Source organism: Amblyomma mixtum, chromosome 5 (assembly GCF_055824585.1).
Source record: "Amblyomma mixtum isolate Tamu chromosome 5, ASM5582458v1, whole genome shotgun sequence".
NCBI lineage: Eukaryota > Metazoa > Arthropoda > Arachnida > Ixodida > Ixodidae > Amblyomma > Amblyomma mixtum.
The window spans coordinates 143,497,516-143,516,648 of record NC_143016.1 but is presented as its reverse complement, the minus strand read 5'-3'; positions in this window follow the sequence as shown (position 1 = coordinate 143,516,648).

The window sequence follows — 19,133 nt, the reverse complement described above, 5'->3', positions numbered from 1 at the left end:
TCTAGTTAACACATTTTCAATTAAAAGGGAGAAGGGACATCAAATTTTACTTGTGTCCATCATTGCTCATACATATAACAATACTATTTACCAATATTAACATGTTAATGCAAGAACTGCCTGAACATACCATCACTAGATTTTATGCACTGCACGACCAATCTACTGAAAAATTCGTAATACCAAAACCACTGTGCTTATTGGAGCTTGTAAAGAGTGTGCAGCCAGAAATAATATTTCCAATGCAGTGATGAAAACAATAGCAACAATTATTTCCCCCATCACCGCAAACAAGATTAACTACATATCTGCACTTGTGAGCCAGCCCAAGCAGTGGCAGTGTAGGATAACTCTACAACGAGCTGGCAGTCACAAGTGCATGCTTTTTTGAAGATCAAAACTGAGCTGATGTAATTCATAAATGAGGTTTGCATGACAAGCAGCGGCTGCCATTTTGGCATATAGCTTCAACTGTGCAGGCAGTGATACGGCGATTAGACATGCACACAGCACCTGCCTGCCCCTACGCCAAAAATGGCAGTCATTATAGCTTGAGTGCTCCCTCTACAAGCACCCATATCAAAGTTTATAGGGTTGGATGTTACAATTACTCTGTCAGAATGCTGCCTGGTAAAAAAAAAACCTCTTTACTAGACCCGTTACATGCCCTCCCCCATTTGTGCCCTGAACTTGAGTAACAAAAAGCATTTTTAAAGCAAGATAAAGAACCGGTGAAGACAGGTCTACATTTGACAACTCCCGCAGTTTACCTTGCCACAAATTCTTACTCTGGGTACAGGAGAAATTTAAGTTACATAATCGGACACCAAAATGATACACTGTCTTCCTAGCCAGAGCACAATCACCACATGAATAAAAAAAGTACAATAAAAATGAATTGCCAAAAGTTAAGGCTTACCTTCTATGCCCCTCTTCATGATGCTATGTTCCACTAAAAAGAAAATGTTAAATCTTATACAAAAAGAACTATAGTAAAAAGTTAACAGTGTTGAAGGACCAGCAGATTATGGCTAAAGTTGAGCACTTTTTATGCACTGTAACAATACAAGCACTGCACATAACTCAACAACGTGCATCACACTAGTTCAAACCCCTTAATGCTTTTGAATCATTTTCAAAACATCGAGGCTTTGATTATCAGTTAATAATTAAGGATCGAATCGCATCACAGCCAGCCGGCCATAAAAAATAGGAAGAAGGGCTAGTGTGGAAGTACTTGCCCTGAAATATTTTGCTTTCCAAGCAGCGCTGGAGAGATTCACTCTCTTTCCACACTTTTTTTAAGCGTTTGCTCGTCAAAGCTCTTCATATGAGCAAAGTGACTCATCGTCACCCAATCAACTTGAGGTCGAGTAGCGCCTCTTCCGGCTCTGAAAATTCAAAATAAACTAATAAGTAACAAACATTGGGACATCAGCCCTAGATTTACTTATATGCTGCTTACCTGCCCGTGGAAGGATGAGTCAGAAGGCGACATTTCCTCCTTCTGTGCACTCTTCAAGTGCTTTTCCAAAATTGCATTGTAAGCAGCACTCCTACTGCTGTCTTTCATCTGCTTCTTTTTCATGGTAGCCTAGTGCAAAGAGGAGGCACATTAAGCACTACAAAATAGAATTATAGAAGTGAGTGCAGGCAGTTGAATATTTTGATCATTATAAGAGGCTTACACGCCAGTGTAGCTGGTGAGCATACCTGCTTTTCCTTTTTCTTCTTGCTTTGAATAGGCTCTAAAGCTTCTGGGACTTCTTGCGCTCTGATTTTGGGCATTGTTACACTTTTTGCTGACATTTTTTTTGGTGAGTTTATCACGGGTTTCTGCGCAAATTGTGAAACAGATGGAATATATTACGACCTGCCAAGAACGCCAACAAAACCAACAACAGCAGTTCGGCTGGCCGAATGCACCAAATTTAAGCCAACTAGTAGGCACACATATGTGCGCTAGTTTTAAACTTACGCCATGCGAAGCAGCACGAAAAGAAGCCAACCAATCCATTTCCATGTCCGTGTTTTTGCAGCCAATATGCGTTTTTGTACTCCGAACGCCAATATTCCCTTAAATTCCGTTCTCTAGTAGGCAAGGAATTAACGACATCAAGCATGCTTTGCCTTGGTCGAACCAGCGCTCCACGTGTTTGACACCCTATCATAGCGCGAATTAAGTTCCTGCCGCTGCTGGTGTTGCGCTCGACTAAAATAATAATTCGCTCAGGCAATCACTCGAACACTACAGAGCGCTGAATGTCCGATTCTGTCTAAGCCAGTACGATAGACACGTCGCATGGTGATAGTGGTGTTTACATTCCGAACGTTGGCTATAGGGGACGCCGTTGGAGAGCTCGAACTGATTTACACTACCTGGGATAAAAGAACCTGCACTGGCATCGCACAGTACACAGGCGTTTTTGCATTTTGGCTCAACAGAAATTCTGCCGCAGGCGGGATTCGCTCCCGCGACCTTTGAACCAGTAGCCCAAAGCCAAGTCACTGTCAGCCAGAGCGGCAGGTCTTGTCACATGGTTACAACTTACCGGCTAGATGGAGGACCTGCGCCTCATAGTACCCGGTGTCTGATCCGTCCCCTTCTTTATCGATCCAGAGTACCGAATAGACAGACTTGTTGAAATCCTTTGTTGTCGTCGGGCGAAACTCCTCAACATCGGACGCTGGCACAATGTGCAGCTTCCTGTCGATGTCCGCGAGGAATCTAAGGCAAACATATTGGGCCAAGGATCTTAAGCCTGAATCTAGCTTAAGAATATGTTATAAAGTAACTAGGCCCAACAACACACTGACGATACAATACAGTTGACAACACAGCTACTACAGCTATCGGCAACACGGCAAGTGCAGCCAGTGACAGCGATGGCGATGGCTACTGCTAGTTGTGTTCAACGCGGTTAACGCGGTTCAACCACGACAGACAGAATTACAAATGTCGCACCAAATGCGCAAAAATGATGAGGCAAGTATTTCTGCTGCTTTTTGTGAGGGTTTGCTGCAATCGTATAGAGATAATTGTTAAATAATCTAGAATATGCTCAAAACTTACTTTTTGGGCCATATTTGACCGTGACCCTTAAATCGGATGGTAGTCCTATTTTTAAGTCCTCCAAGTATAGCATCTGGCCCGTCCAGGTCTTGGTAAACGAGCTTCCCGTAAATCTTTGTCCCAAAAATGTGCTGACAGCCATGCTCTGGTTTGGGCAGTTGCACCCAAACGTGACTCTGCTTCTGAACAGTTTCGTGCAACAAATGGAGCCCTTGGCAGTTGTCGGTGTGACTTGAAAAGATGGCACAGCGGACATTCAGTCAAGGGTATTTGTATACTGCATTTAGTCAATATATTTGCTATCGAAGCCACCAGTATGCTTTCTGGCTAGTCTCCTCCACTATATTGGATAGTTCAGCAGCGTAACTGAATTGATAAAAGGTACCTGCATGTTATAACATTTTTATAGAAACTGCGCACAATTTCGTAATGAAAATAAGAATGTTCTAACAATGTGACAGGTGACCACATATAGTTTCGCTTCATGGTTACATGAATGGACTGTATGCTGCTTAAGGACTGAGAGTCACAGCCCTTAAAACAGGCACGGCAGTGAACTATCATTTTCCTTTGCGGCACGCATTATGTTCTACTATTAAGAAAAAGCTAAAAATTTGTGTGTGTATATTTGAACCGCCTTGTTCACAAAAATGAAAAGTATAGCTGAAAACCGTAATGAATTCATGTACGCCGCCCACTTCCAAGCTCACGGGATAGAAGGTATATTTTTTAGAAAAACTTTTCTGCTCCCAGTTTGCTATTGCCTATGTATTCCAAAACTGTTTCTGCAACGCAAAAATTAGGTACAGTGCCCTTTACTAGAAGATTCCACAGCGTTAGAGAGGAAAAGTTACAGCGCCGACAGCATTTCTTAGGTGCGCTATAGAAATTTGCGACGTCCATCTCTGCTTTAAGGTTTTTAGAAGCAGTTCTGTCTTCTAGGTACGAAATAGCTAACCGTTTTGTCCAGATGACATTTTAAATGTAGCCGACATCACGTCCTTAGTGAAAACAATTCTATGCACTTCGAGAAAAATTGTGAAAAGTCGCCTGCATGGTGAACGTAGATGGCATGGCGCAAAGGGATATGCTTTGAACTGCTAGAATTAGCTTATCACTCATGAGCTGGATGCTAGCAAACAAGGAATATATTGGAAAGCTTTATCAGCGCACCGGTGTAGCTGGCTTGACTGAGTCCCTTTCTGCACGTGTCTCTCTCATGCATTTCACTGCTTCAGCTGCTGTGCCGATGCCCCGGCGAGGGCAATATTGCAGAATATGCTGCAATTTCACTTTGGCTGTGGATGGTGCCGTCACCCAGGGACTGTCATTGATCTTAAGCACCTTACAGTTTCTTCAGCCTCTGTAGAAAGTAATAATTGTGCAAATTAACTTTATAAAACAGATATGAAGTGCCGTTTTTACAGATAGTGGTGATTTTGCGAACAAAAGGAATTATCTGCTGGCCCTGAGAAAAAGAGGTTATTTGAAGTATGCACTAAAAGGCACTCATTTAATATCATGAGTGGCAGTAACAAATTGCTATATGTGGAATTTTAGCGTAGTTTGGTTCTGTTTGAAAAGCTGGCATAAGCTGTGTCACTGCGATGGCATGAGTTTGTGCCCATGAAGCCACTCATGCTTGCACTATAACCAACCTGCCTGCTTCTTTTGGTTCTGTTTGAGAGTGCGAATTGCCAAGTCTGCTGTTCGCACTACTACCATGCAGCATTCTTTACTGGATGTAAGAGTCACACACTGGCATGTTTCTGTTCGCGTAATGGATCTGGGGCTTTTATTTGCCTGGCATGCTTTAAAAAATATCTCAAGCTGTAACCACTTGCTTCAGTAGACGTTGGGGCTCAGTACAAGCTGTAACGCTGCGAAATGTTTATAAAGTGTGAAGCTAGTACTCTTGCACACACACACACACACACATATGTATATATATATATATATATATATATATAGCAAACAAGGGAAGGGGATAGAGGGGCCCGTTATAAATATGAGAAAAGCCAACAGCCACAGAAACCAAGGGGCACAGCGGACTTTTTTTATTACTTTATTTATTTTGTGTTGTTGATCAATTTTGAATATTACTGAATATGTTATCGCTTTAAGCTAATTTATTAGAAAAGCAGAAGAGAAAACAACCACATGCCGCCGGTGGGATGCGAACCCACGACCTACGAATTACGCGTCCGGTGCTCTGCCTCTGAGCAACAGCGACGGCTGTCAAATATTCTGCTTTCGGAGGTGTTTATGTTTACAAGTAACGTAACCTTGAGAGTGTTCATCAGAGGCCACCCACGTTGATAAACGGCAGACGTAGTACGTCCTGAGTTACCGCAGGTGTGACGTGGAACGCCATCGAACGGGGAGGGTGGAAGCTGTGTGAGAACCCTCTTATGCTTCCTATGGCGTCAAGGCTGCCAGAACCGAGGCCCTCGCTAAGCAATTAAGCAAACAAGGGAAGGGAAATGAGGGGCTCGTTATAGATATGAGAGAAGCCAATAGCCACAGAAACCAAGGGGCACAGCGGTTTCTTTCTTAATTAAATAATTTATTTTGTGGTGTTGATCAATTTAGAATATTACTGAGTATGTTATCTCCTTAAGCTAATCGATTAGAAAAGCAGAAGAGAACAACCACATGCCGCCGGTTGGATACGAACCCACGACCTCCGAATTACGCGTCCGGTGCCCTACCTCTGAGCTACGGCGACGGCTGTGGTGTCCGGCTATCGCCGCCGCCGCCGCCGCCGTCGCTAATGCGCATGCGCGCCAATAACCTAATAAAAGGCCTGCGCCGCAACCTAGGGTGGGTTATTATCGGCTAGCCACGCACCGACGAACATGCGGGAATAAACGCAGCGTTCGCCCCTGGAAACTTGTCTGCTCCTTCGCATGAACGCGCGCGTCTCATGAACCACGCATCACAACAACTGGCGACGAGGACGGGATAGAAGACGGCGTTCTTCAGTTCTGGAAGGCAAGTGTTTCCGAATTTCACTCCGTGAAGAACACTACCGTTTTTGCAGTGTGCGGAGCCGGTGACTGTCGTCATGATTGGGGCCAAGGCAGCAGTGACGCACTACGCTGGGCGACTGGGCCAACTGGAACCCTTCGACGAGTCCGCCAGCGATTGGGCTTCGTACGAAGAGCGGCTTACGTCGTTCTTGATTGTCAACGGAGTACCCGACGGCGACAAGGTACACGCCTTTTTGAGCATTATCGGTCCGAAGACCTACGGGTTGTTGAAGTCTTTAACTGCTCCAGACCTGCCTTCTACAAAAAGTTTCGATGTCCTCAAGAAAGTTTTGAGCGCCCACCTGTCCCCGAAGCCGTCCGTCATTGGAGAACGAGCCAAGTTTCACCGGAGGTGTCAACGAGAAGGCGAGTCCATATCTAGTTATGTTGCCGAGCTTCGTAAGCTGTCGCAAACGTGCGAGTTTGGAAGCGCCCTTGACGAGTCTCTTCGCGACCGCTTCGTGTGTGTGGCCTGCTACAAGAAGACATTCAGCGAGTGCTTTTCACGGAAGATAGCAAGCTTACGTTCCAGAATGGAAGCGGCTAAAAAGAGTGCTGCTGAAGCACGCGGCACAGACGCCGCAGTCAGTGATGTGCACAAGATGCAGGCTGAAGCGCAGAAAACACGCAAAAGCTGTTTTCGCTGCGGTTCGCCAAAACACGCGAGTGAAGCATGCCCTCACTTGGACGCCACCTGTTTCAGTTGCAACAAAAAGGGGCATATCCATAGAGCCTGCAGAAGCAGTGGTAAGACTTTTTCCAAGAAAAAGCAAGTGAAAAAGAATGTGAAGATGCTGACAGGTGTGTCTCGGAAAGCTTCGACCCTCAGTCTTAACGGCGTGTCGGCAGCTCAGTGCGACGCTGTCACAGTACAGATGACCATCAACGGCGTCTTGGTGAACATGGAGTTGGACACGGGAGCGGCTGTTTCCGTCATGTCGAAGACGCAGTTCCGTCAGCTCTTTCCTTCGGCTGTTCTGGTGCCTACTACTGTTAAACTTCGTACCTACACAGGCGCACTGGTACGACCCCAGGGCGTCTCTTCGGTCAACGTGCAGCTCGGCGACCATTCTGCAGTTCTTCCACTCTACGTGGTAGACCACAAGGGACCACCTGTACTGGGCCGGGAGTGGCTCCGCGCCGTCCGGTTGGAGTGGGCGAAAATCTGGAACCTGAACAACATTACAAGGTCAGACACTCCTACTCATATCAGCGTTCAAAAGAGGCTTGACGCATTGCTGGCGAAGTACCAACCTCTTTTCAAAGACGAGTTAGGCACGATAACGGAAGAACGCGCCGAACTTTTTCTTAAACCTGGTATGAAGCCGAGATTCCTTAAAGCTAGGAATGTTCCGTTCGTGTTGCAAAAAGCTTTCGACGCTGAGTTGGCCAAAATGGAACTGGGAATTATATCGCCGGTTATGACGTCAGAATACGCTACGCCTGCGGTACCCGTAATCAAGCAAGATGGTAGCATATGGATTTGCGGTGACTACAAGACGACCATTAACCCGTGCCTTGACGTCGACCGTTACCCATTACCAAAGGTGGACGACCTGTTTGCAGCCTTCTCGGGGGGTAAGCATTTCTCGAAGATTGATCTCAGCCGGGCCTATCAGCAAGTGGTGATGTCTGAGTCCTCAAAACAATACCTCACGTTAAATACGCAAAAAGGATTGTTTGCTGTTAATCGACTCGCGTTTGGAATTTCGGCCGCACCTGGGATTTTCCAAAGAATAATTGACACCATGCTGAAGGGCTTGCACGGCGTTTGCTGCTACCTAGACGACATTCTGCTCACTGGTAAAAGTGACGAAGAGCATTTCACCAATCTGGAAGCTGTGTTAAAACGACTTCTTGAAAGAGGCGTTCGTGTCAAGAAGTGTTCGTTTTTCCAACAGGAACTTCGCTACCTCGGACACAGAATCAGCGCAGAAGGCATCTCTGCAACGACGGAGAAGGCTGACTCACTACTCGAGGCTCCAGCCCCTAACAGGCAGCAGCTGCAGTCGTTCCTGGGAGTCGTCAATTTCTATGGCAAGTTCCTTCCTAACCTCGCAACGGTGACAACCATTTTTCAGGCTGCTACGTAAAAACGCCCCGTGGTGCTGGGATGAGCGTCGCCAGGAAGCGTTCAAGATAAAGAGCTTGCTAGCGTCTCCGCCGATTTTGGCGCACTACGACCCGTGCAAACCGTTGCAGCTATCATGCGACGCATCGCACCATGGTTTAGGCGCGGTTATTTCTCATGTTTCGGATGATGGCAGCACAAACCCAATCACTTTCGCGTCGCGTACCTTGACCGATGCCGAGAAGAAATACAGCCAGCTTGAGAAAAAGGCCCTTGCAATAATATGTGGTGTTAAGAAGTTTCATTTCTACATTTTCGGTTGTTCGTTCACATTAGTCACCGACCATAAACCGCTTCAAACAATCTTGGGCCCAAAAACCGGTATTCAGACTATCGCAGCAGCGCGTTTGCAGCGTTGGGCTGTGACGCTGTCAGCGTACCGGTATTCGCTTATCTTCAGAAAATCAAGCGAGAACGCTGAAGCCGATTTCTGTTCGCGCCTGCCGCTATCAGTGGTGAAAGACGAAACACAAGAAAGAGAGGAAACTTATTCATTGCGGTTGCAATCAATGCCAGTTTCAAGCCAGGACATTGCTTGAACAGCTCGGGACCCCTTGCTTTGTAGAGTGATAGATTTCATAAACGTGGGGTGACCGGCGTCTGTGACTGAAAAAGATTTGAAGCCTTTTTTTGACACTCAGCGAGCTCACAGTTCACCAAGGCTGCATCATGTTCGGGATGCGAGTGATCGTGCCGGCAAAGTTACGCAGCTTGCTGCTGGACGAACTCCACGAGGGGCACCCAGGCATCGTGCGCAGCAAGAAACTGGCGCGCAGCTACGTGTGGTGGCCGTCCATCGAGGCGGACCTCGAGCATCGTGTCAAGGCCTGCGTAAGTTGTCAAGAACAGCGTTCCGAGCCGTGCAAAGCGCCCCTACATCCTTGGTTTTGGCCAACAGCACCATGGCAGCGCGTACATATAGATTTTGCTGGCCGCTTTTTGAACGCAATGTTTCTTGTTGTCGTGGACGCGCATTCCAAGTGGCCGGAAGTGTTTGTTATGCGCTCGACTACGTCGAACGCTACAGTTGACAAACTGAGAGAGCTGTTTGCGCGGTTTGGTTTTCCAGAAACCATGGTCACTGATAACGGTCCGCAGTTTACTTCCAAAGAGTTCAAGCTTTTTGTGAAAGAATTGGGCTGTCGTCACGTGCTTACTGCACCGTATCATCCCAGCTCAAACGGGCTTGCAGAGCGTTTCATTCAGACACTTAAAAACGCTCTTCGTAAGTCTAGCGGAGCGGACACATTACATCTGAGGCTTCACAAGTTTTTGCTTACCTATCGCAACTCGCCCCATGCGACAACAACTGAGTCACCAGCAAACTTGCTACTAGGACGACGGCTGCGAAATCGACTCGATGTTGTCAAGCCAGCGGTGGGAGGAAGGGTTGCATATAATCAGTTCAAGCAATCCGCGGCTCGCCCACGTCGTGATCGTGACATAGCAGTCGGTGACCAAGTGATGGCTCGCAATCATCGAGGCAGATCAAACTGGGTCCCTGGTGTTGTTGTGGGGCAGTCCGGCCCTGTGTCTTTTACCGTTCGTGCTAACACACCCAGAGGCAGTTTCACCTGGCGTCGTCACAAAGACCAGCTGCTCGCGCGGATCACGGATCCGGACCGCGAGGCATCCAACCAGGAGGGAGACGTGTTCCTGGCGTTTCCACCAAGCGTCGATTCGGTGACATCCTCCGCCCCTACCACCAGTGGTCCTGCCGCTTCGCAAGCGTTCCAGACGGCGGGTGCAAGACGCTACCCGACCAGAGACCGTCGACCACCGGACAGATATCAAGCTGGAGATTAGCTTGTTAAATTATCCAATATAAAAGGGGAGGGATGTGGTGTTCGGCTATCGCCGCCGCCGTCGCTGATGCGCACGCGCCAATAACCTAATAAAAGGCCTGCGACGCAACTTACGGGTGGGTTATTATCGGCTAGCCACGTACCGACGAACATGCGGGATTAAACGCAGCGTTCGCCCCCTGGAAACTTGTCTGCTCCTTCGCATGAACGCGCGCTCATGAACGCGCGCGTCTCATGAACCACGCATCACAACAACGGCTGTCAAATCTGCTTTCGGAGGTATTTATGTTTACAAGTAACCTAACCTTGAGAGTGTTCATCAGCGCCACCCACGTTGGTAAGCGGCGGACGTAGTACGTCCTGAGTTACCGCAGGTGTGACGTGGAACGCCATCGAACGGGGCCAGTGGAAGCAGTGTGAGAACCCTGTGTGGTGCTCTACGGCAGCGCCCCTATCGTATGTCGGCACCCGAGCGCCAAGTTATTGAAGATAAAGTCTACCAAATGCTCAAGAGCGGCGTGATTAAACCCTCAAGCAGTCCATGGGCTTCGCCAGTTGTGCTTGTCAAAAAGAAAGACGGCTCCATCCGTTTTTGTGTAGACCACCGCCGCCTTAACAAGATTACGCGCAAGGACGTCTATCCCCTGCCATGCATCGATGACGCGCTAGACTGCTTGCAAGGGGCCGAAATATTTTCCTCTTTAGATTTACGTTCCGGGTACTGGCAGGTACCCATAGAAGAGGCCGATCGCCCCAAGACAGCTTTTGTAACACCTGAAGGCCTACATGAATTTACTGTAATGCCTTTCTGTCTTTGTAATGCTCCCGCCACGTTTGAGCCGATGATGGATACCATTCTGCGTGGTCTCAAGTGGAAGACCTGTCTCTGTTACCTCGACGACATCGTCGTGTTTTCGCCTGACTTTGACACCCACCTTTACCGCCTGAAGCACGTTTTGACGTGCCTCTCTGACGCCGGCCTCCAGCTCAACTTAAAGAAGTGCCATTTTGCCGCTCGCCAACTCACCATTTTAGGCCACGTTGTTTCCAAGGGGAGTGTCCGTCCGGACCCGGCTAAACTTCGTGCTGTGGCTGCGTTCCCTCGACCTACTTCTATCAAAGAACTGCGCAGCTTCCTAGGTTTGTGCTACTACTTCCGTAGGTTTATACGCAGCTTTGCCTCAATCGCTGCACCTTTGACACAACTTCTGTCCGGCACTTCCGATCTTTCCCAATGGCCCAAGTGTGTGACGACGCCTTCGATTCCTTGCGCCGTATCCTCACTGCGCCACCGATACTGCGCCATTTCGACCCGACCGCACCCACCAAGGTCCATACTGACGCCAGTGGGGTAGGCCTCGGCGCCGTACTCGCACAGCGCAAACCTGGCTTCGCCGAATACGTCGTTGCCTATGCCAGCCGCACGATCACACAGGCTGAATCTAATTACTCGGTCACTGAAAAAGAGTGTCTGGCGATAGTTTGGGCCCTTACCAAACTCCGCCCTTACCTCTACAGCCGCCCGTTTGAAGTCGTGACCGACCACCACGCGCTGTGCTGGCTTTCCTCTCTGAAAGATCCATCCGGTCGCCTCGCGAGGTGGGCCCTTCGCCTCCAGGAATACGACATGCGCGTCGTGTATCGTACTGGCCGCAAACATCAAGATGCTGATGCTCTATCGCGCTGCCCACTTCGAGCCTTTCAACCTTAGACGCCTCCTCACCGATGCTTGACATCAGCGCCATGCCATCGGCGCAGCGTGCCGACCCTTGGATCTATTCTCTTCTTGACTTCCTCACCAACCCTATGGCTGCTTCTCCTTCGCGTGCTCTTCACCGCCATGCTTCCCATTTCTCAATTCGTGATAACCTTCTTTATCGCCGCAACTGCACCTCAGACGGCCGCAAGTGGTTGCTAGTTATTCCCCGCCACCTTCGCTCGGAAGTTTTCACCAGTAAATTTCACAGGTTCTCTTTCCTCGCACCAGGGGTGCCCCGCCAGAGACGGTTTATCTAACTTGAAGACTGAAGCTTGATCTCTGCACCAGAGGTGCCCCGTCAGAGGCGGTCTCTCGATGAGTTGACACGCAGGGATCAAGGGGATACGAACTTTTATATACAGATATTTACAGCATATACAAGTTTAAACACTCGAGACATATTAAGCAGCAAAAGGACAAAACAACAAAAAGGTGGAACTGGCTAACACTAGGGGAGGCCCCTACTCGGCGTAGCCGAAGATGCATAGCATCTCACCTTAGCTCAGAACCCCACTTCCGGCTCCGGTGCCCGGTTTTAAAGCCTTAAAGGCCCGGCTCACATTTGGTAGCTTCCAATCATGTTGCACTACTCACATGATTGGTTTACCGAGAGCATGGCCAGCCCTCCAGCTTCCGCAGGGCAAAACGCCCTTTCCACAAACACAAACGCATGGTCGAGCCAGCACGTGCGGAGTCGAACATTCTCTCCGCCACAAAATAAAATAAAAATGGCTGAGGCTTAGCTTAGGTTAAGCTTAGTCAGATGCGAAGCATATTGTCGCCGAGTTGCATACCGAGCACGCCGCTTGGCTAGACGTTCTTCACGCTCTTCATCAGTCTCTGTAGCACGCCGCAACTTTTGCTTCTCATTCCAACGAGCAGACCTGTCTCCAGGAGGCATCTCTATCCCGTGTACGCCTAGCAGAGGCAGGCTCCAGCATCACGTGTTCACTACAGCGCACCTAGCGGCAGAAGCAGGAAACACATTGGTCGCGACGCCTCGCGCGACGGCGCAAGCTGGGGCCCCGTTTCTCCTATGTCGTTACGTCACGCATAACGTGGTCCTCCTTGGTCGCGACGCCTCGCGCCACGGCGCGAGCTGGGCCCCCGTTTTTCATCTGCTGTGACGTCACGCATCACGTGGTATAACATGAAGGTCACAAAGGTCAATGGTAACGACACCGCCGCGCTCGAGGAGCTGGGTTGGGCTATTTTAGTATGCTTCGCATAAAAACAACAATACATTCGTGCCAGCACGTGCGTAAATCGGTACCGCGGGGGACACCCGTACTTACCGGCGCGTTCGCGAGCGGCCGCGTTCCAAGAAAGGAGACGCTTCGCTTTGAGCGCCCACAGCCGCGTTCTGATGACCCCGCGTACACTACCGATCCCTTACACCACCCATTTTCACGCTGCCCCGGAGTGTGGTCATGTCGGAGTTTTCAAGACCTACTCTCGCATCCGGCTACGATATTATTGGTGTGGCATGTACACCTTCATCCTCAAATACGTGCGCTCATGCGTTACCTGTCAACGTCGCAAGCCACCTCCTCAACGTTCTGCTGGAGAATTGCGGCCGCTACCCTGCCCGCCACGCCCATTTGACCGCGTCGGCATTGATTTATACGGTACCCTTCCGTACACTTCGGCCGGCAACCGTTGGGCTATCGTCGCGGTTGACCATTTGATAAGTTATGCCGAAACCGCCGCCCTTCCAGCTGCCACAGCCTCCGAAGTTGCCTCGTTTATTTTAAACCAATTCATCCTTCGTCACGGCGCCCCTCGCGAATTGCTGAGCGACAGAGGCCGCGCCTTCTTATCCGATGTTGTGAAGGCACTGTTCACCAAGTGCAATAGAATTCGTCGCACCACCTCCGCATATTATCCGCAAACCAACGGTCTCACCGAGCGCTTTAACCGTACCCTCGGTGACATGTTATCTATGTACATCTCTTCAAACCAGTCTGACTGGGATCTTGTGCTTCCGTATGTAACTTATGCGTACAATACCGCAACACAGTCCACTACTGGCTTCTCTCCTTTCTTTCTCCTTTACGGCCGTCACCCTTCTGCTACCATCGACACCATTCTGCCGTACCAACCCGACGCTTCCGAGTATACGCCTCTATCTGAAGCCGCCCAGCACGCCGAAGACTGTCGCCGCATCGCCCGTGCTCTCACAACTGACATCCAGTGCAGAAAGAAATCCCGCAACGACCTCAATCAAACAACGCCACACTTCCCCAATGGCTCCCTTGTGTGGCTCTGGGTTCCGACAAATACTCCGAGCCTGTCGCCAAAATTTCTCGCCAAATACCATAGCCCATACCGTGTCCTGGAGCGTACATCTCCAGTTAATTACACAGTCGAACCTTCTTCTGATCGCCGCTGCCGTGGACGCGAGGCTGTTCAGGTCCAGCGCCTCAAGCCATTCTACGACCCAGCCATCCTGCCCGCGCCCTAAGTCGCCAGGTTCGCTCCTCTTTTCCTCGGGGGAAATTGTAAAGACGAAGACGACTGTTCTGCTTAGCGGCGGCATTGCCATCGCTGCGCGTGCTGTGTCCTCGCCTTTGCCGACCACGGACTGTTGCCGCCCTGCTCCTGAGGTCCCAGTGCCTTCAACAAACCCCCATCCAACAATATATATATAAATGTTTTTTCGTTTCCATTTTATTTTATTTATTTATTTATTTATTTATTTATGGCATACTCCAGGCCGTGAGGCCCAAGCAGGAGTGCATACAGAACAGAACACAAATTGAGCAATAATAGCAAAGTGCAAACATAACGAGCAGCGCGAAATGACATGGGAAAAAAAAGAAACTAACAAAACAAACTAAAAACAAACTAACAATGGTCACTTATCAGGTCAAGAGACCGTACACACGAAGCTGGTAAGCTGTCCCAGTCACTGATGGTTTGCGGAAAGAAAGAATGCTGAAATAAGTTAGTCTTTGCAAAGTATGGGGTCAGAGAAACGGGGTGGGAGTGTCGGGTTTGTCTGGTGTTCTGTAGATTAAGATACGGCGAAGAAGTAATTCCAAGTTTATGGTTAAATAACAAAAATACGAATTTCAACCGAAGAAACTTGCGCCGGGACTGAAGGGTTGGTATGGAATTCGACTGCATTAATGCAGAGACGGAAGCAGTTCTATTGTATTGCGAAAACATGAATCGCACAGCTTTCCTTTGGATCCGCTCAAGTGCGTGCTTTTATGTTAGTGAGTATACGGGTCCCATACAATACATGCTTATTCCAATTTTGTCCTTATAGAGGTTTCATATGCTAGTCTGGTGAAGTGGTCAATCTTTTAGTTTATGGCGCAAGAAGCAAAGTTTTCGTAAGGCAGACGAGCAAGTGTTAGAAATGTGAGTGTTCCAGCTTAAGTTGCTTGTTAATGTAACACCAAGATATTTACATTCAGTTACTTTCACCAGCAAGAGTAGCATTTTCCTTCCCATTATGTTTCCATGGTTTTTTTACTTTCTCTACATCTTATTTCTCAAAGTTTGCTCTGAAATCAAACTTCATTGTTGGAGCTTCTTTTATGTTATTGATATATAAGACAGAAAGCATTATTTATTTAGTATGTGACTTGCTAATTTTAATTAATCACCTGGAACTTTTGTTGCAAACAGGAACTCTGAGGTATACAGTTGGTGACCCAGCACCAGAGAGAAGCACTGATCAGACTATTGAACAAAGGAAGGAAACAACAGCCAAAACTAAATTCATCCAAGGTGTGAAGGGACCCACAACATTGATAAATCTACCTCACTTCGATGTAATCTCGGGGTTCAGCCCAGATTACATGCATTGCGTTTTGCTGGGCGTAACACGCAGCTTACAGATCTCTGGCTGTCAACTCGTAAACGGCCATATTACATTGGCTGTCCAGAAAAACTGCGAAAAAAATGACAAGGATCTGTGCCCTGTCAAGCCACCTTTATGCTTTCACAGACGACAACGCTCACTTTCCTTACGCAAGTTTTGGAAAGCCACTGAAAGGCAACAGTGGCTCCTTTTTTTTGCGCTACCATGCCTAGAAGGCATTTTGCCCGCAAAATACCTTAAGCATACTGCATTGCTGGTTAATGGGATTTGCCTTTTAGTACAAGATGTGGTGATAAAGGCTGACATTTCAGAAAGTGCCAACTGCTTAGTGAAATTCGTGGTGCAGATGCAATTTCATTATGGAGAGCACAAACATTACTTTCAATGTTCAGCAGCTTCTTCACATGGACAAGAGCACAATTGAGCAGGAACCACTGTGGGCGCACTCGTGGTTTGCGTTCGAGTCAAACATTGCCCACTTGAAGGAGCTGGTCACTTCAACTAAGGCTGTGCCACTTCAGATTGTCGAGAAAGTTCTGATGGCCAGTTCTTTGAACAGTCTCAAGGCCCCTGCCAGCCCTCAGACACAGGAGTTTCTGAAAAATCAGCATGTCTCACACCGACAGTCTGTCGTTGTTCTTGGCAAGCCGAGGGATCTGCCACAGCCGCTCTTTGAGTTAGTTCAGAGCCAGATTGGCCACATAATAGGCGGTCATGTTGTGGAGCACGACAGAGTCAGAGCATCTCGGTATGTGCTTCACAGCGAACAGTACAAAAGACCGAACAAGACTGATAGCACTGCTGCGATTTTCCAATCCAAAGTGGGCATAAAGGTCAGCCATATCATTTCTTTTGAGGACATTTGTCACCAGAGTAGGGTTTTGCAATAGCACGCAAATTCTCGACTACCTCAGCTTATCAGAGTGCTTACATTTTGAAAACTGGGGAGGTCCGACATGATTATTTTGTGGATGTCAGCCAGGATCTTCACCGAAGTATGTTCATGAAAGGCAGAAAAAAACCTTTTTTTATATCGCTAGCCTTTAAGGCTCTTCATAGGGGCCAGTGAACATATCTTGCTTCATAATGACTTGAGTATGATGTTCAGCTATGTATTTTGATGCTTTAGTGTTTTAGTTGTTTTAAGCATCACATTTTTTGCTGTAAGTTGCAGTCAGTTCGTGAATAGTGGGATTTATTGTACCAAAGCGACACATAGGATTTTAGGTACGTTGCAGTTAAGGCATTGGGATTAATTTAGACCGCCTGCGAGTTCAGTACCGTGCATCGATGTTGGTTAGCACATAAGCATTGTTTTTGCATTTTGCCTCCATCACAACCCACCCGTGACTGGCATTCAACCAGCAGCATTGGGACCAGAAAGAACGCCAAAGGCATCCCATTGGGTCACTATGTATTTAAGGAGGGACAGTGTAACCAAGGATGGTGAAACTCATTTGGTCATTTCGAGGGCCCCCTGCAGACTGCCAAGCCTTAGTCGTGCTGGTACCTTGATTTTAAAATGCATTTTATATCCACATTATGGGTTCCCTAAGCAGTTGTTTTTAACTGTTAAGCAAACTCAGTGTTGAAATACATTACATGCAGATGTCTTGCCATGCTGTTCAAAGGTGATAGCCCTCAGTCAATAATTCCTGTAGTTAACAGGTGGAGTGTGGCATATTTTCAAATCATAAATATGCAAAAGACAGTATTCATATTCCATCCCAGGTAAAATGTAATTCCTCCAAACTTCAACTTATGAATGTCGGATCCCGCTATAAATTCTTCCGATCCTGTTAACACATGGAGAATTTTTAGAAAAAGTTTATCTCGAACATTCAAGTTGATAGTGCCATCAGAACTTTCAGACTGCACAGGTGTCCTTGTAAATTTTTTTTCTTACTAGTGCCAATCAAGCTCATAGTCTACCCTGTTCTTGCCCTATGTCAACTGCTATTTCTGGGTGTGGGGAGTACCATAGATGCAAAAGAAAGTGATCTCATTTATTAGAAACATAGATTACCGATTGAACACGGAGGCATTTTAACCCATTTCATGCAGTATCAGAAACTCTGTGTGTATTAGCGATGAGATATAAAAGGTTGCTTTACCCTACCCAAGATTCTTTTTTGGAATTCTGCTGTCTTTGAGCATATGATTCCATGCGTAATTATGAAATCCAAAGTTTTAGTGTATCCCTTTTTTTCGTAAGAAATGTAAGCATCAAATGCTGCACCACAATACTCTCCGTCCCTGTTCAATAAGTTTCTCTTGGTGAATGTTTGTATAGAAAACTGTTCCCTGCGAAATATTCCTGATATTCATGGCGCTGTTTTTGTGGCTGTAACCTTGTGTCACTTGTATTTAAATTTGTGTTTGCCTGTCACATTGCTTTCCAAGTGTACTTCAAACTGTGTAATATTGATTTTTGCATTTGACAACCATGTTACTTGATTATACTCTCCTATGCTGAGTAATATGAACAAAGTGTGGATCGTAAATGCCACATGTTTTGATTTTCCGCTTCCCACACCAGTGACATGGTGGTTTCCATTTCTTTTACATGTGTCCCTTACACTGCGTTTCCAGTATGTGAGGTTCTCAAGGTTTCTGAAGTGAAAATTGATTGGTATTAGAAGTAGCGCGCACGGCACTACGTAGCACAGCGGCCACTCACCACCGGCGCACAGCCCGTTGGAGGAACGTCGCTTGAGAATACATCCACATTGACTGGTCCAGACCAAACCGGCATATTGCGAGGCACAATACTACGCATAACAACACTCTGGTAGCACTATGGTTCCACTGACGTAAGACAAACTATTTCAGCGTTCACGAAGCGCGACTCGAGTCCGCACACTGCCAACGCAACCACGAGAACGACGCCCGACGGCTCGCCACGGCACGTCCCGCACACTGCATGATCCGCTTACCACTATACTCAGCCTCACAAGATGTTTGCAGCACTACGAAAGGTAGAGCTCCTCACCCAATCAGGATGGCGCGCACTACATTACTACGCTAAGGCCCCTCGCTCCTGTCGCCCCGCCAATTATTGACAGGTGGCTCCATCCATGCTAAAGAAGGAGTACTATTGGTTAGCTTCTTTCTACCTCTACTAGGCGGCGCTTCATTTCTTTTTATTTTTTTCGCCTGTTTTTTTTTGGCAGGCGGACGCCTGTTCGAAAGGGACTGGCCCCACTTTTTATTTTTTTTTTGTCGCCATCGGTTCGTATCAGTTCCTGTTTTGTCAGGTCACAGTTATGTTCAATGTTCCTGACAGATATACATAAATTTATTTATTCCAGCGTGGTCACTACAGTATTAAGCTAGGTCGAATGCAGGCCGGGGCAGCCGTATGTCGATGTTGGCGAAATGCAAAACAAGCCCATGCGTTGCGTGAAAGTCAACGCACAAGCGGTCAAAATTAATCCGCAGACCTCCACTACGGTGTGTGCCATATCTCATGAGAGGCAGTGTCGTTCTCATTTCCAA